Genomic DNA, 19,298 nt, shown 5'->3' with positions numbered 1-19,298 from the left:
TGAGCCACCACTGACCTCACAATTGAAAACAGCAATCAAGCACCTAGCACTGGCCTAGCAGGCACTGAGACACAAGTGACCTCGAAATTGAAAAGAGCAGCCACGCACCTAGCACTGGCCTAGCAGGCACTGAGCCACCACTGACCTCACAACCACAAACAGCACCCACGCACCTAGCACTGGCCTAGCAGGCACTGAGCCACCACTGACCTCACAACCACAAACAGCACCCACGCACCTAGCACTGGCCTAGCAGGCACTGAGCCACCACTGACCTCACAACCACAACCAGCAGCCACGCACCTAGCACTGGCCTAGCAGGCACTGAGACACAAGTGACCTCGCAATTGAAAAGAGCAGCCACGCACCTAGCACTGGCCTAGCAGGCACTGAGCCACCACTGACCTCACAACCACAAACAGCAGCCACACACCTAGCACTGGCCTAGCAGGCACTGAGCCACCACTGACCTCACAACCACAAACAGCAACCATGCACCCAGCACTGGCCTAGCAGGCACTGAGCCACCACTGACCTCAAAACCACAAACAGCAGCCACACACCTAGCACTTGCCTAGCAGGCACTGAGCCACCACTGACCTCACAATTGAAAACAGCAGCCACACACCTAGCACTGGCCTAGCAGGCACTGAGCCACCACTGACCTCACAACCACAAACAGCAGCCACGCACCTAGCACTGGCCTAGCAGGCACTGAGACACAAGTGACCTCACAACCACAAACAGCACCCACGCACCTAGCACTGGTTTGGCAGGCACTGAGACCCAGGTGACCTCACAACCACAAACAGCAGCCACGCACCTAGCACTGGCCTAGCAGGCACAGAGACACAAGTGACCTCGCAATTGAAAAGAGCAGCCACGCACCTAGCACTGGCCTAGCAGGCACTGAGACACAAGTGACCTCACAACCACAAACAGCACCCACGCACCTAGCACTGGTTTGGCAGGCACTGAGACCCAGGTGACCTCACAACCACAAACAGCAGCCACGCACCTAGCACTGGCCTAGCAGGCACAGAGACACAAGTGACCTCGCAATTGAAAAGAGCAGCCACGCACCTAGCACAGGCCTAGCAGGCACTGAGCCACCACTGACCTCACAACCACCAACAGCACCCACGCACCTAGCACTGGCCTAGCAGGCACTGAGCCACCACTGACCTCACAACCACAAACAGCAGCCACGCACCTAGCACTGGCCTAGCAGGCACTGAGCCACCACTGACCTCACAATTGAAAACAGCACCCACGCACCTAGCACTGGCCTAGCAGGCTCTGAGCCACCACTGACCTCACAGCCACAAACAGCAGCCACGCACCTAGCACTGGCCTAGCAGGCACTGAGCCACCACTGACCTCACAACCACAAACAGCAGCCACCCACCTAGCACTGGCCTAGCAGGCACTGAGCCACCACTGACCTCACAACCACCAACAGCAACCACGCACCCAGCACTGGCCTAGCAGGCACTGAGCCACCACTGACCTCACAAGCACAAACAGCACCCACGCACCTAGCACTGGCCTAGCAGGCACTGAGCCACCACTGACCTCACAACCACAAACAGCAGCCACGCACCTAGCACTGGCCTAGCAGGCACTGAGCCACCACTGACCTCACAGCCACAAACAGCAGCCACGCACCTAGCACTGGCCAGCAGGCACTGAGCCACCACTGACCTCACAACCACAAACAGCACCCACGCACCTAGCACTGGCCTAGCAGGCACTGAGCCACCACTGACCTCACAATTGAAAACAGCAGCCACGCACCTAGCACTGGCCTAGCAGGCACTGAGACACAAGTGACCTCACAATTGAAAACAGCAACCACGCACCTAGCACTGGCCTAGCAGGCACTGAGCCACCACTGACCTCACAACCACCAACAGCACCCACGCACCTAGCACTGGCCTAGCAGGCACTGAGCCACCACTGACCTCACAACCACAACCAGCAGCCACGCACCTAGCACTGGCCTAGCAGGCACTGAGCCACCAATGACCTCACAATTGAAAACAGCAGCCACGCACATAGCACTGGCCTAGCAGGCACTGAGCCACCACTGACCTCACAGTTGAAAACAGCATCCACGCACCTAGCACTGGCCTAGCAGGCACTGAGCCACCACTGACCTCACAACCACAAACAGCAACCACGCACCTAGCACTGGCCTAGCAGGCAGTGAGACACCACTGACCTCACAGCCACAAACAGCAGCCACGCACCTAGCACTGGCCTAGCAGGCACTGATCCACAAGTGACCTCGCAATTGAAAAGAGCAGCCACGCACCTAGCACTGGCCTAGCAGGCACTGAGCCACCACTGACCTCACAGCCACAAACAGCAGCCACGCACCTAGCACTGGCCTAGCAGGCACTGAGCCACCACTGACCTCACAACCACAAACAGCAGCCACGCACCTAGCACTGGCCTAGCAGGCACTGAGCCACCACTGACCTCACAACCACAAACAGCACCCACGCACCTAGCACTGGCCTAGCAGGCACTGAGCCACCACTGACCTCACAATTGAAAACAGCAACCACGCACCTAGCACTGGCCTAGCAGGCACTGAGTCACAAGTGACCTCACAATTGAAAACAGCAACCACGCACCTAGCACTGGCCTAGCAGGCACTGAGCCACCACTGACCTCACAACCACAAACAGCAGCCACCCACCTAGCACTGGCCTAGCAGGCACTGAGCCACCACTGACCTCACAACCACCAACAGCAACCACGCACCCAGCACTGGCCTAGCAGGCACTGAGCCACCACTGACCTCACAATTGAAAACAGCAGCCACGCACCTAGCACTGGCCTAGCAGGCACTGAGCCACCACTGACCTCACAACCACAAACAGCACCCACGCACCTAGCACTGGCCTAGCAGGCACTGAGCCACCACTGACCTCACAACCACAAACAGCACCCACGCACCTAGCACTGGCCTAGCAGGCACTGAGACACAAGTGACCTCACAACCACAAACAGCACCCACGCACCTAGCACTGGCCTAGCAGGCACTGAGACACAGGTGACCTCACAATTGAAAACAGCAGCCACGCACCTAGCACTGGCCTAGCAGGCACTGAGACACAAGTGACCTCGCAATTGAAAAGAGCAGCCACGCATCTAGCACTGGCCTAGCAGGCACTGAGACACCACTGACCTCACAACCACCAACAGCAGCCACGCACCTAGCACTGGCCTAGCAGGCACGGAGCCACCACTGACCTCACAATTGAAAACAGCAGCCACGCACCTAGCACTGGCCTAGCAGGCACTGAGCCACCACTGACCTCACAACCACAAACAGCAGCCACGCACCTAGCACTGGCCTAGCAGGCACTGAGCCACCACTGACCTCACAATTGAAAACAGCAATCAAGCACCTAGCACTGGCCTAGCAGGCACTGAGACACAAGTGACCTCGAAATTGAAAAGAGCAGCCACGCACCTAGCACTGGCCTAGCAGGCACTGAGCCACCACTGACCTCACAACCACAAACAGCACCCACGCACCTAGCACTGGCCTAGCAGGCACTGAGCCACCACTGACCTCACAACCACAAACAGCACCCACGCACCTAGCACTGGCCTAGCAGGCACTGAGCCACCACTGACCTCACAACCACAACCAGCAGCCACGCACCTAGCACTGGCCTAGCAGGCACTGAGACACAAGTGACCTCGCAATTGAAAAGAGCAGCCACGCACCTAGCACTGGCCTAGCAGGCACTGAGCCACCACTGACCTCACAACTGAAAACAGCAGCCACACACCTAGCACTGGCCTAGCAGGCACTGAGCCACCACTGACCTCACAACCACAAACAGCAACCATGCACCCAGCACTGGCCTAGCAGGCACTGAGCCACCACTGACCTCACAACCACAAACAGCAGCCACACACCTAGCACTTGCCTAGCAGGCACTGAGCCACCACTGACCTCACAATTGAAAACAGCAGCCACACACCTAGCACTGGCCTAGCAGGCACTGAGCCACCACTGACCTCACAACCACAAACAGCAGCCACGCACCTAGCACTGGCCTAGCAGGCACTGAGACACAAGTGACCTCACAACCACAAACAGCACCCACGCACCTAGCACTGGTTTGGCAGGCACTGAGACCCAGGTGACCTCACAACCACAAACAGCAGCCACGCACCTAGCACTGGCCTAGCAGGCACAGAGACACAAGTGACCTCGCAATTGAAAAGAGCAGCCACGCACCTAGCACTGGCCTAGCAGGCACTGAGACACAAGTGACCTCACAACCACAAACAGCACCCACGCACCTAGCACTGGTTTGGCAGGCACTGAGACCCAGGTGACCTCACAACCACAAACAGCAGCCACGCACCTAGCACTGGCCTAGCAGGCACAGAGACACAAGTGACCTCGCAATTGAAAAGAGCAGCCACGCACCTAGCACTGGCCTAGCAGGCACTGAGCCACCACTGACCTCACAACCACCAACAGCAGCCACGCACCTAGCACTGGCCTAGCAGGCACTGAGCCACCACTGACCTCACAACCACAAACAGCAGCCACGCACCTAGCACTGGCCTAGCAGGCACTGAGCCACCACTGACCTCACAATTGAAAACAGCACCCACGCACCTAGCACTGGCCTAGCAGGCTCTGAGCCACCACTGACCTCACAGCCACAAACAGCAGCCACGCACCTAGCACTGGCCTAGCAGGCACTGAGCCACCACTGACCTCACAACCACAAACAGCAGCCACCCACCTAGCACTGGCCTAGCAGGCACTGAGCCACCACTGACCTCACAACCACAAACAGCAGCCACGCACCTAGCACTGGCCTAGCAGGCACTGAGCCACCACTGACCTCACAACCACAAACAGCAGCCACGCACCTAGCACTGGCCTAGCAGGCACTGAGCCACCACTGACCTCACAACCACCAACAGCAGCCACGCACCTAGCACTGGCCTAGCAGGCACTGAGCCACCACTGACCTCACAACCACAAACAGCACCCACGCACCTAGCACTGGCCTAGCAGGCACTGAGCCACCACTGACCTCACAACCACAAACAGCACCCACGCACCTAGCACTGGCCTAGCAGGCACTGAGCCACCACTGACGTCACAACCACAAACAGCAGCCACGCACATAGCACTGGCCTAGCAGGCACTGAGCCACCACTGACCTCACAGTTGAAAACAGCATCCACGCACCTAGCACTGGCCTAGCAGGCACTGAGCCACCACTGACCTCACAACCACAAACAGCAACCACGCATCTAGCACTGGCCTAGCAGGCAGTGAGACACCACTGACCTCACAGCCACAAACAGCACCCACGCACCTAGCACTGGCCTAGCAGGCACTGATCCACAAGTGACCTCGCAATTGAAAAGAGCAGCCACGCACCTAGCACTGGCCTAGCAGGCACTGAGACACAAGTGACCTCGCAATTGAAAACAGCAGCCACGCACCTAGCACTGGCCTAGCAGGCACTGAGCCACCACTGACCTCACAACCACAAACAGCACCCACGCACCTAGCACTGGCCTAGCAGGCACTGAGCCACCACTGACCTCACAACCACAACCAGCAGCCACGCACCTAGCACTGGCCTAGCAGGCACTGAGCCACCACTGACCTCACAATTGAAAACAGCAGCCACGCACCTAGCACTGGCCTAGCAGGCACTGAGACACAAGTGACCACACAATTGAAAACAGCACCCACGCACCTAGCACTGGCCTAGCAGGCACTGAGCCACCACTGACCTCACAACCACAAACAGCACCCACGCACCTAGCACTGGCCTAGCAGGCACTGAGCCACCACTGACCTCACAACCACCAACAGCAACCACGCACCTAGCACTGGCCTAGCAGGCACTGAGCCACCACTGACCTCACAATTGAAAACAGCAGCCACGCACCTAGCACTGGCCTAGCAGGCACTGAGCCACCACTGACCTCACAACCACAAACAGCACCCACGCACCTAGCACTGGCCTAGCAGGCACTGAGACACAAGTGACCTCACAACCACAAACAGCAGCCACGCACCTAGCACTGGCCTAGCACGCACTGAGCCACCACTGACCTCACAACCACAAACAGCAGCCACGCACCTAGCACTGGCCTAGCAGGCACTGAGCCACCACTGACCTCACAACCACAAACAGCACCCACGCACCTAGCACTGGCCTAGCAGGCACTGAGACACCACTGACCTCACAATTGAAAAGAGCAGCCACGCACCTAGCACTGGCCTAGCACGCACTGAGCCACCACTGACCTCACAATTGAAAACAGCAGCCACGCACCTAGCACTGGCCTAGCAGGCACTGAGCCACCACTGACCTCACAATTGAAAACAGCAGCCACGCACCTAGCACTGGCCTAGCAGGCACTGAGCCACCACTGACCTCACAACCACAAACAGCAGCCACGCACCTAGCACTGGCCTAGCAGGCACTGAGCCACCACTGACCTCACAACCACAAACAGCAGCCACGCACCTAGCACTGGCCTAGCAGGCACTGAGCCACCACTGACCTCACAACCACAAACAGCACCCACGCACCTAGCACTGGCCTAGCAGGCACTGAGCCACCACTGACCTCACAACCACAAACAGCAGCCACGCACCTAGCACTGGCCTAGCAGGCACTGAGCCACCACTGACCTCACAACCACAAACAGCACCCACGCACCTAGCACTGGCCTAGCAGGCACTGAGCCACCACTGACCTCACAACCACCAACAGCAGCCACGCACCTAGCACTGGCCTAGCAGGCACTGAGCCACCACTGACCTCACAACCACAAACAGCAGCCACGCACCTAGCACTGGCCTAGCAGGCACTGAGCCACAAGGGACCTCACAATTGAAAACAGCAGCCACGCACCTAGCACTGGCCTAGCAGGCACTGAGCCACCACTGACCTCACAATTGAAAACAGCAACCAAGCACCTAGCACTGGCCTAGCAGGCACTGAGACACAAGTGACCTCACAACCACAACCAGCAGCCACGCACCTAGCACTGGCCTAGCAGGCACTGAGACACAAGTGACCTCACAATTGAAAACAGCAGCCACGCACCTAGCACTGGCCTAGCAGGCACTGAGCCACCACTGACCTCACAACCACAAACAGCACCCACGCACCTAGCACTGGCCTAGCAGGCACTGAGCCACCACTGACCTCACAACCACCAACAGCAACCACGCACCCAGCACTGGCCTAGCAGGCACTGAGCCACCACTGACCTCACAACCACAAACAGCAATCACGCACCTAGCACTTGCCTAGCAGGCACTGAGCCACCACTGACCTCACAACTGAAAACAGCAGCCACGCACCTAGCACTGGCCTAGCAGGCACTGAGCCACCACTGACCTCACAACCACAAACAGCACCCACACACCTAGCACTGGCCTAGCAGGCACTGAGCCACCACTGACCTCACAATTGAAAACAGCAGCCACGCACCTAGCACTGGCCTAGCAGGCCCTGAGCCACCACTGACCTCACAACTGAAAACAGCAACCAAGCACCTAGCACTGGCCTAGCAGGCACTGAGCCACAAGTGACCTCACAATTCAAAACAGCACCCACGCACCTAGCACTGGCCTAGCAGGCACTGAGCCACCACTGACCTCACAACAACCAACAGCAGCCACCCACCTAGCACTGGCCTAGCAGGCACTGAGCCACCACTGACCTCACAACCACAAACAGCACCCACGCACCTAGCACTGGCCTAGCAGGCACTGAGCCACCACTGACCTCACAACCACAAACAGCAACCACGCACCTAGCACTGGCCTAGCAGGCACTGAGCCACCACTGACCTCACAACCACAAACAGCATCCACGCACCTAGCACTGGCCTAGCAGGCACTGAGCCACCACTGACCTCACAACCACAAACAGCACCCACGCACCTAGCACTGGCCTAGCAGGCACTGAGCCACCACTGACCTCACAACAACCAACAGCAGCCACCCACCTAGCACTGGCCTAGCAGGCACTGAGCCACCACTGACCTCACAACCACAAACAGCACCCACGCACCTAGCACTGGCCTAGCAGGCACTGAGCCACCACTGACCTCACAACCACAAACAGCAACCACGCACCTAGCACTGGCCTAGCAGGCACTGAGCCACCACTGACCTCACAACCACAAACAGCATCCACGCACCTAGCACTGGCCTAGCAGGCACTGAGCCACCACTGACCTCACAACCACAAACAGCACCCACGCACCTAGCACTGGCCTAGCAGGCACTGAGCCACCACTGACCTCACAACCACAAACAGCATCCACGCACCTAGCACTGGCCTAGCAGGCACTGAGACACCACTGACCTCACAACCACCAACAGCAGCCACGCACCTAGCACTGGCCTAGCAGGCACTGAGCCACCACTGACCTCACAACCACAAACAGCACCCACGCACCTAGCACTGGCCTAGCAGGCACTGAGCCACCACTGACCTCACAACCACAACCAGCAGCCACGCACCTAGCACTGGCCTAGCAGGCACTGAGCCACCACTGACCTCACAACCACCAACAGCACCCACGCACCTAGCACTGGCCTAGCAGGCACTGAGCCACCACTGACCTCACAACCACAAACAGCAGCCACCCACCTAGCACTGGCCTAGCAGGCACTGAGCCACCACTGACCTCACAACCACAAACAGCACCCACGCACCTAGCACTTGCCTAGCAGGCACTGAGCCACCACTGACCTCACAATTGAAAACAGCAGCCATACACCTAGCACTGGCCTAGCAGGCACTGAGCCACCACTGACCTCACAACCACAAACAGCACCCACGCACCTAGCACTGGCCTAGCAGGCACTGAGACACAAGTGACCTCACAACCACAAACAGCACCCACGCACCTAGCACTGGCCTAGCAGGCACTGAGACACCACTGACCTCACAATTGAAAACAGCAGCCACGCACCTAGCACTGGCCTAGCAGGCACTGAGCCACAAGTGACCTCACAATTGAAAACAGCAGCCACGCACCTAGCACTGGCCTAGCAGGCACTGAGCCACCACTGACCTCACAACCACAAACAGCAGCCACGCACCTAGCACTGGCCTAGCAGGCACTGAGCCACCACTGACCTCACAATTGAAAACAGCAGCCACGCACCTAGCACTGGCCTAGCAGGCACTGAGCCACCACTGACCTCACAACCACAAACAGCATCCACGCACCTAGCACTGGCCTAGCAGGCACTGAGCCACCACTGACCTCACAACCACAAACAGCACCCACGCACCTAGCACTGGCCTAGCAGGCACTGAGCCACCACTGACCTCACAACCACAAACAGCATCCACGCACCTAGCACTGGCCTAGCAGGCACTGAGACACCACTGACCTCACAACCACCAACAGCAGCCACGCACCTAGCACTGGCCTAGCAGGCACTGAGCCACCACTGACCTCACAACCACAACCAGCAGCCACGCACCTAGCACTGGCCTAGCAGGCACTGAGACACAAGTGACCTCGCAATTGAAAAGAGCAGCCACGCACCTAGCACTGGCCTAGCAGGCACTGAGCCACCACTGACCTCACAATTGAAAACAGCAGCCACGCACCTAGCACTGGCCTAGCAGGCACTGAGCCACCACTGACCTCACAACCACAAACAGCAGCCACGCACCTAGCACTGGCCTAGCAGGCACTGAGCCACCACTGACCTCGCAATTGAAAAGAGCAGCCACGCACCTAGCACTGGCCTAGCAGGCACTGAGCCACCACTGACCTCACAACCACAAACAGCAGCCACCCACCTAGCACTGGCCTAGCAGGCACTCAGCCACCACTGACCTCACAACCACCAACAGCAGCCACGCAGCTAGCACTGGCCTAGCAGGCACTGAGCCACCACTGACCTCACAACCACAAACAGCACCCACGCACCTAGCACTGGCCTAGCAGGCACTGAGCCACCACTGACCTCACAACCACAAACAGCACCCATGCACCTAGCACTGGCCTAGCAGGCACTGAGACACCACTGACCTCACAACCACAAACAGCACCCACGCACCTAGCACTGGCCTAGCAGGCACTGAGCCACCACTGACCTCACAACCACAAACAGCAGCCACGCACCTAGCACTGGCCTAGCAGGCACTGAGACACCACTGACCTCACAACCACAAACAGCACCCACGCACCTAGCACTGGCCTAGCAGGCACTGAGCCACCACTGACCTCACAACCACAAACAGCAGCCACGCACCTAGCACTGGCCTAGCAGGCACTGAGCCACCACTGACCTCACAACCACCAACAGCACCCACGCACCTAGCACTGGCCTAGCAGGCACTGAGCCACCACTGACCTCACAACCACAAACAGCAGCCACCCACCTAGCACTGGCCTAGCAGGCACTGAGCCACCACTGACCTCACAACCACAAACAGCACCCACGCACCTAGCACTGGCCTAGCAGGCACTGAGACACAAGTGACCTCACAATTGAAAACAGCAGCCACGCACCTAGCACTGGCCTAGCAGGCACTGAGCCACAAGGGACCTCACAATTGAAAACAGCAGCCACGCACCTAGCACTGGCCTAGCAGGCACTGAGCCACCACTGACCTCACAACCACAAACAGCAACCACGCACCTAGCACTGGCCTAGCAGGCAGTGAGACACCACTGACCTCACAGCCACAAACAGCAGCCACGCACCTAGCACTGGCCTAGCAGGCACTGAGCCACAAGTGACCTCACAATTGAAAACAGCAGCCACGCAACTAGCACTGGCCTAGCAGGCACTGAGACACAAGTGACCTCACAACCACAACCAGCAGCCACGCACCTAGCACTGGCCTAGCAGGCACTGAGCCACCACTGACCTCACAACCACAAACAGCAGCCACGCACCTAGCACTGGCCTAGCAGGCACTGAGACACAAGTGACCTCACAACCACAAACAGCAGCCACGCACCTAGCACTGGCCTAGCAGGCACTGAGACAAAAGTGACCTCACAATTGAAAACAGCAACCACGCACCTAGCACTGGCCTAGCAGGCACTGAGCCACCACTGACCTCACAACCACAAACAGCAGCCACCCACCTAGCACTGGCCTAGCAGGCACTGAGCCACCACGGACCTCACAACCACCAACAGCAACCACGCACCTAGCACTTGCCTAGCAGGCACTGAGCCACCACTGACCTCACAATTGAAAACAGCAGCCACACACCTAGCACTGGCCTAGCAGGCACTGAGCCACAAGGGACCTCGCAATTGAAAACAGCAGCCACGCATCTAGCACTGGCCTAGCAGGCACTGAGCCACCACTGACCTCACAACCACAAACAGCACCCACGCACCTAGCACTGGCCTAGCAGGCACTGAGACACAGGTGACCTCACAATTGAAAACAGCAGCCACGCACCTAGCACTGGCCTAGCAGGCACTGAGACACAAGTGACCTCGCAATTGAAAAGAGCAGCCACGCATCTAGCACTGGCCTAGCAGGCACTGAGCCACCACTGACCTCACAACCACAAACAGCACCCACGCACCTAGCACTGGCCTAGCAGGCACTGAGACACAAGTGACCTCACAACCACAAACAGCACCCACGCACCTAGCACTGGCCTAGCAAGCACTGAGCCACCACTGACCTCACAATTGAAAACAGCAGCCACGCACCTAGCACTGGCCTAGCAGGCACTGAGCCACCACTGACCTCACAATTGAAAACAGCAACCAAGCACCTAGCACTGGCCTAGCAGGCACTGAGCCACCACTGACCTCACAATTGAAAACAGCAACCAAGCACCTAGCACTGGCCTAGCAGGCACTGAGGCACAAGTGACCTCGCAATTGAAAACAGCAGCCACGCACCTAGCACTGGCCTAGCAGGCACTGAGCCACCACTGACCTCACAACTGAAAACAGCAACCAAGCACCTAGCACTGGCCTAGCAGGCACTGAGCCACAAGTGACCTCACAATTGAAAACAGCACCCACGCACCTAGCACTGGCCTAGCAGGCACTGAGCCACCACTGACCTCACAACAACCAACAGCAGCCACCCACCTAGCACTGGCCTAGCAGGCACTGAGCCACCACTGACCTCACAACCACAAACAGCACCCACGCACCTAACACTGGCCTAGCAGGCACTGAGCCACCACTGACCTCACAATTGAAAACAGCAGCCACGCACCTAGCACTGGCCTAGCAGGCACTGAGCCACCACTGACCTCACAACCACAAACAGCATCCACGCACCTAGCACTGGCCTAGCAGGCACTGAGACACCACTGACCTCACAACCACAAACAGCAGCCACGCACCTAGCACTGGCCTAGCAGGCACTGAGACACCACTGACCTCACAACCACAAACAGCATCCACGCACCTAGCACTGGCCTAGCAGGCACTGAGACACCACTGACCTCACAACCACAAACAGCAGCCACGCACCTAGCACTGGCCTAGCAGGCACTGAGCCACCACTGACCTCACAACCACCAACAGCAGCCACGCACCTAGCACTGGCCTAGCAGGCACTGAGCCACCACTGACCTCACAACCACAAACAGCAGCCACGCACCTAGCACTGGCCTAGCAGGCACTGAGCCACCACTGACCTCACAACCACAACCAGCAGCCACGCACCTAGCACTGGCCTAGCAGGCACTGAGACACAAGTGACCTCGCAATTGAAAAGAGCAGCCACGCACCTAGCACTGGCCTAGCAGGCACTGAGCCACCACTGACCTCACAACCACAAACAGCAGCCACGCACCTAGCACTGGCCTAGCAGGCACTGAGCCACCACTGACCTCACAACCACAAACAGCAGCCACGCACCTAGCACTGGCCTAGCAGGCACTGAGACACCACTGACCTCACAGCCACAAACAGCAGCCACGCACCTAGCACTGGCCTAGCAGGCACTGAGCCACCACTGACCTCACAACCACAAACAGCACCCACGCACCTAGCACTGGCCTAGCAGGCACTGAGCCACCACTGACCTCACAACCACAAACAGCAGCCACGCACCTAGCACTGGCCTAGCAGGCACTGAGCCACCACTGACCTCACAACCACCAACAGCACCCACGCACCTAGCACTGGCCTAGCAGGCACTGAGCCACCACTGACCTCACAACCACAAACAGCAGCCACCCACCTAGCACTGGCCTAGCAGGCACTGAGCCACCACTGACCTCACAACCACAAACAGCACCCACGCACCTAGCACTTGCCTAGCAGGCACTGAGCCACCACTGACCTCACAATTGAAAACAGCAGCCACACACCTAGCACTGGCCTAGCAGGCACTGAGCCACCACTGACCTCACAACCACAAACAGCACCCACGCACCTAGCACTGGCCTAGCAGGCACTGAGACACAAGTGACCTCACAACCACAAACAGCACCCACGCACCTAGCACTGGCCTAGCAGGCACTGAGACACCACTGACCTCACAATTGAAAACAGCAGCCACGCACCTAGCACTGGCCTAGCAGGCACTGAGACACAAGTGACCTCGCAATTGAAAAGAGCAGCCACGCACCTAGCACTGGCCTAGCAGGCACTGAGCCACAAGTGACCTCACAATTGAAAACAGCAGCCACGCACCTAGCACTGGCCTAGCAGGCACTGAGACACCACTGACCTCACAATTGAAAACAGCAGCCACCCACCTAGCACTGGCCTAGCAGGCACTGAGACACAAGTGACCTCGCAATTGAAAAGAGCAGCCACGCACCTAGCACTGGCCTAGCAGGCACTGAGCCACCACTGACCTCACAACCACAAACAGCAGCCACGCACCTAGCACTGGCCTAGCAGGCACTGAGCCACCACTGACCTCACAACCACAAACAGCAGCCACGCACCTAGCACTGGCCTAGCAGGCACTGAGCCACCACTGACCTCACAACCACAACCAGCAGCCACGCACCTAGCACTGGCCTAGCAGGCACTGAGCCACCACTGACCTCACAACCACAAACAGCAGCCACGCACCTAGCACTGGCCTAGCAGGCACTGAGCCACCACTGACCTCACAACCACAAACAGCAGCCACGCACCTAGCACTGGCCTAGCAGGCACTGAGACACCACTGACCTCACAACCACAAACAGCACCCACGCACCTAGCACTGGCCTAGCAGGCACTGAGACACCACTGACCTCACAGCCACAAACAGCACCCACGCACCTAGCACTGGCCTAGCAGGCACTGAGCCACAATGACCTCACAACCACAACCAGCAGCCACGCACCTAGCACTGGCCTAGCAGGCACTGAGACACCACTGACCTCACAACCACAAACAGCAGCCACGCACCTAGCACTGGCCTAGCAGGCACTGAGCCACCACTGACCTCACAACCACAACCAGCAGCCACGCACCTAGCACTGGCCTAGCAGGCACTAAGCCACCACTGACCTCACAACCACAAACAGCAGCCACGCACCTAGCACTGGCCTAGCAGGCACTGAGCCACCACTGACCTCACAACCACAAACAGCAGCCACGCACCTAGCACTGGCCTAGCAGGCACTGAGCCACCACTGACCTCACAACCACAAACAGCAGCCACGCACCTAGCACTGGCCTAGCAGGCACTGAGCCACCACTGACCTCACAACCACAAACAGCACCCACGCACCTAGCACTGGCCTAGCAGGCACTGAGCCACCACTGACCTCACAACCACAAACAGCAGCCACGCACCTAGCACTGGCCTAGCAGGCACTGAGCCACAAGTGACCTCACAATTGAAAACAGCAGCCACGCACCTAGCACTGGCCTAGCAGGCACTGAGCCACCACTGACCTCACAACCACAAACAGCAGCCACGCACCTAGCACTGGCCTAGCAGGCACTGAGCCACAAGTGACCTCACAACCACAAACAGCAGCCACGCACCTAGCACTGGCCTAGCAGGCACTGAGCCACCACTGACCTCACAACCACAAACAGCACCCACGCACCTAGCACTGGCCTAGCAGGCACTGAGCCACAAGTGACCTCACAACCACAAACAGCAGCCACGCACCTAGCACTGGCCTAGCAGGCACTGAGCCACAATTGACCTCACAACCACAAACAGCACCAATGCACCTAGCACTGGCCTAGCAGGCACTGAGCCACAATTGACCTCACAACCACAAACAGCACCAACGCACCTAGCACTGGCATATCAGTCACTGAGACACAAGTGACCTCACAACCACAACCAGCAGCCACGCACCTAGCACTGGCCTCGCAGGCACTGAGCCACCACTGACCTCACAACCACAAACAGCACCCATGCACCTAGCACTGGCCTAGCAGGCACTGAGCCACCACTGACCTCACAACCACCAACAGCACCCACGCACCTAGCACTGGCCTAGCAGGCACTGAGCCACCACGGACCTCACAACTGAAAACAGCACCCACGCACCTAGCACTGGCCTAGCAGGCACTGAGCCACCACTGACCTCACAACCACAAACAGCAGCCACGCACCTAGCACTCGCCTAGCAGGCACTGAGCCACCACGGACCTCACAACCACGAACAGCACCCACGCACCTAGCACTGGCCTAGCAGGCACTGAGCCACAAGTGACCTCACAACCACAAACAGCACCCACGCACCTAGCACTGGCCTAGCAGGCACTGAGCCACCACTGACCTCACAATTGAAAACAGCTGCCACGCACCTAGCACTGGCCTAGCAGGCACTGAGCCACCACTGACCTCACAACCACAAACAGCACCCACGCACCTAGCACTGGCCTAGCAGGCACTGAGCCACAATTGACCTCACAACCACAAAGAGCACCACGCACCTAGCACTGGCCTAGCAGGCACTGAGCCACCACTGACCTCACAACCACAAACAGCAGCCACGCACCTAGCACTGGCCTAGCAGGCACTGAGCCACCACTGACCTCACAACCACAAACAGCACCCACGCACCTAGCACTGGCGTAGCAGGCACTGAGCCACCACTGACCTCACAACCACAAACAGCACCCACGCACCTAGCACTGGCCTAGCAGGCACTGAGCCACCACGGACCTCACAACCACAAACAGCAGCCACGCACCTAGCACTGGCCTAGCAGGCACTGAGCCACAATTGACCTCACAACCACAAACAGCACCAATGCACCTAGCACTGGCCTAGCAGGCACTGAGCCACCACTGACCTCACAACCACAAACAGCACCCACGCACCTAGCACTGGCCTAGCAGGCACTGAGCCACCACTGACCTCACAACCACAAACAGCAGCCACGCACCTAGCACTGGCCTAGCAGGCACTGAGCCACCTCTGACCTCACAACCACAAACAGCAGCCACGCACCTAGCACTGGCCTAGCAGGCACTGAGCCACCACTGACCTCACAACCACAAACAGCACCAATGTACCTAGCACTGGCCTAGCAGGCACTGAGCCACCACGGACCTCACAACCACAAACAGCAGCCACGCACCTAGCACTGGCCTAGCAGGCACTGAGCCACCACTGACCTCACAACCACAAACAGCAGCCACCCACCTAGCACTGGCCTAGCAGGCACTGAGCCACCACTGACCTCACAACCACAAACAGCACCCACGCACCTAGCACTCGCCTAGCAGGCACTGAGCCACTACGGACCTCGCAACCACAAACAGCAGCCACGCACCTAGCACTGGCCTAGCAGGCACTGAGCCACCACTGACCTCACAACCACAAACAGCACCCACGCACCTAGCACTCGCCTAGCAGGCACTGAGCCACCTCTGACCTCACAACCACAAACAGCATCCACGCACCTAGCACTGGCCTAGCAGGCACTGAGCCACCACGGACCTCACAACCACAAACAGCAGCCACGCACCTAGCACTGGCCTAGCAGGCACTGAGCCACCACTGACCTCAAAACCACAAACAGCAGCCACGCACCTAGCACTGGCCTAGCAGGCACTGAGCCACCACTGACCTCACAACCACAAACAGCAGCCACGCACCTAGCACTGGCCTAGCAGGCACTGAGCCACCACTGACCTCACAATTGAAAAGAGCTGCCACGCACCTAGCACTGGCCTAGCAGGCACTGAGCCACCACTGACCTCACAACCACAAACAGCACCCACGCACCTAGCACTGGCCTAGCAGGCACTGAGCCACCACTGACCTCACAACCACCAACAGCAGCCACGCACCTAGCACTGGCCTAGCAGGCACTGAGCCACAATTGACCTCACAACCACAAACAGCACCAACGCACCTAGCACTGGCCTAGCAGGCACTGAGCCACCACGGACCTCACAACCACGAACAGCACCCACGCACCTAGCACTGGCCTAGCAGGCACTGAGCCACCACTGACCTCACAACCACAAACAGCAGCCACGCACCTAGCACTGGCCTAGCAGGCACTGAGCCACCACTGACCTCGCAATTGAAAAGAGCAGCCACGCACCTAGCACTGGCCTAGCAGGCACTGAGCCACCACTGACCTCACAACCACAAACAGCAGCCACGCACCTAGCACTGGCCTAGCAGGCACTGAGCCACCACTGACCTCACAACCACAAACAGCACCCATGCACCTAGCACTGGCCTAGCAGGCACTGAGCCACCACTGACCTCACAACCACAAACAGCACCCACGCACCTAGCACTGGCCTAGCAGGCACTGAGCCACCACTGACCTCACAACCACAAACAGCAGCCACGCACCTAGCACTGGCCTAGCAGGCACTGAGCCACCACTGACCTCACAACCACAAACAGCACCCACGCACCTAGCACTGGCCTAGCAGGCACTGAGCCACCATTGACCTCACAACCACAAACAGCAGCCACGCACCTAGCACTGGCCTAGCAGGCACTGAGTCACCTCTGACCTCACAACCACAAACAGCAGCCACGCACCTAGCACTGGCCTAGAAGGCACTGAGCCACAATTGACCTCACAACCACAAACAGCACCAATGCACCTAGCACTGGCCTAGCAGGCACTGAGCCACCACTGACCTCACAACCACAAACAGCACCCACGCACCTAGCACTGGCCTAGCAGGCACTGAGCCACAAGTGACCTCACAACCACGAACAGCACCCACGCACCTAGCACTGGCCTAGCAGGCACTGAGTCACCTCTGACCTCACAACCACAAATAGCAGCCACGCACCTAGCACTGGCCTAGAAGGCACTGAGCCACAATTGACCTCACAACCACAAACAGCACCAATGCACCTAGCACTGGCCTAGCAGGCACTGAGCCACCACTGACCTCACAACCACAAACAGCACCCACGCACCTAGCACTGGCCTAGCAGGCACTGAGCCACCACGGACCTCACAACTGAAAACAGCTGCCACGCACCTAACACTGGCCTAGCAGGCACTGAGCCACCACTGACCTCACAACCACAAACAGCAGCCACGCACCTAGCACTGGCCTAGCAGGCACTGAGCCACAATTGACCTCACAACCACAAACAGCACCAATGCACCTAGCACTGGCGTAGCAGGCACTGAGCCACCACTGACCTCACAACCACAAACAGCACCCACGCACCTAGCACTGGCCTAGCAGGCACTGAGCCACTACGGACCTCACAACCACAAACAGCAGCCACGCACCTAGCACTGGCCTAGCAGGCACTGAGCCACCACTGACCTCACAACCACAAACAGCACCCACGCACCTAGCACTGGCCTAGCAGGCACTGAGCCACCTCTGACCTCACAACAACAAACAGCAGCCACGCACCTAGCACTGGCCTCGCAGGCACTGAGCCACCACGGACCTCACAACCACAAACAGCAGCCACGCACCTAGCACTGCCCTAGCAGGCACTGAGCCACCACTGACCTCACAACCACAAACAGCACCCACGCACCTAGCACTGGCCTAGCAGGCACTGAGCCACCACTGACCTCACAACCACAAACAGCAGCCACGCAGCTAGCACTGGCCTAGCAGGCACTGAGCCACCACTGACCTCACAATTGAAAACAGCACCCACGCACCTAGCACTGGCCTAGCAGGCACTGAGCCACCACTGACCTCACAACCACAAAGAGCACCACGCACCTAGCACTGGCCTAGCAGGCACTGAGCCACCACTGACCTCACAACCACAAACAGCACCCACGCACCTAGCACTGGCCTAGCAGGCACTGAGCCACAATAGACCTCACAACCACAAAGAGCACCACGCACCTAGCACTGGCCTAGCAGGC

This window comes from Apteryx mantelli, chromosome 11 (assembly GCF_036417845.1).
Source record: "Apteryx mantelli isolate bAptMan1 chromosome 11, bAptMan1.hap1, whole genome shotgun sequence".
NCBI classification, from domain to species: Eukaryota; Metazoa; Chordata; class Aves; order Apterygiformes; family Apterygidae; genus Apteryx; species Apteryx mantelli.
This window is presented reverse-complemented; position numbering follows the sequence as displayed.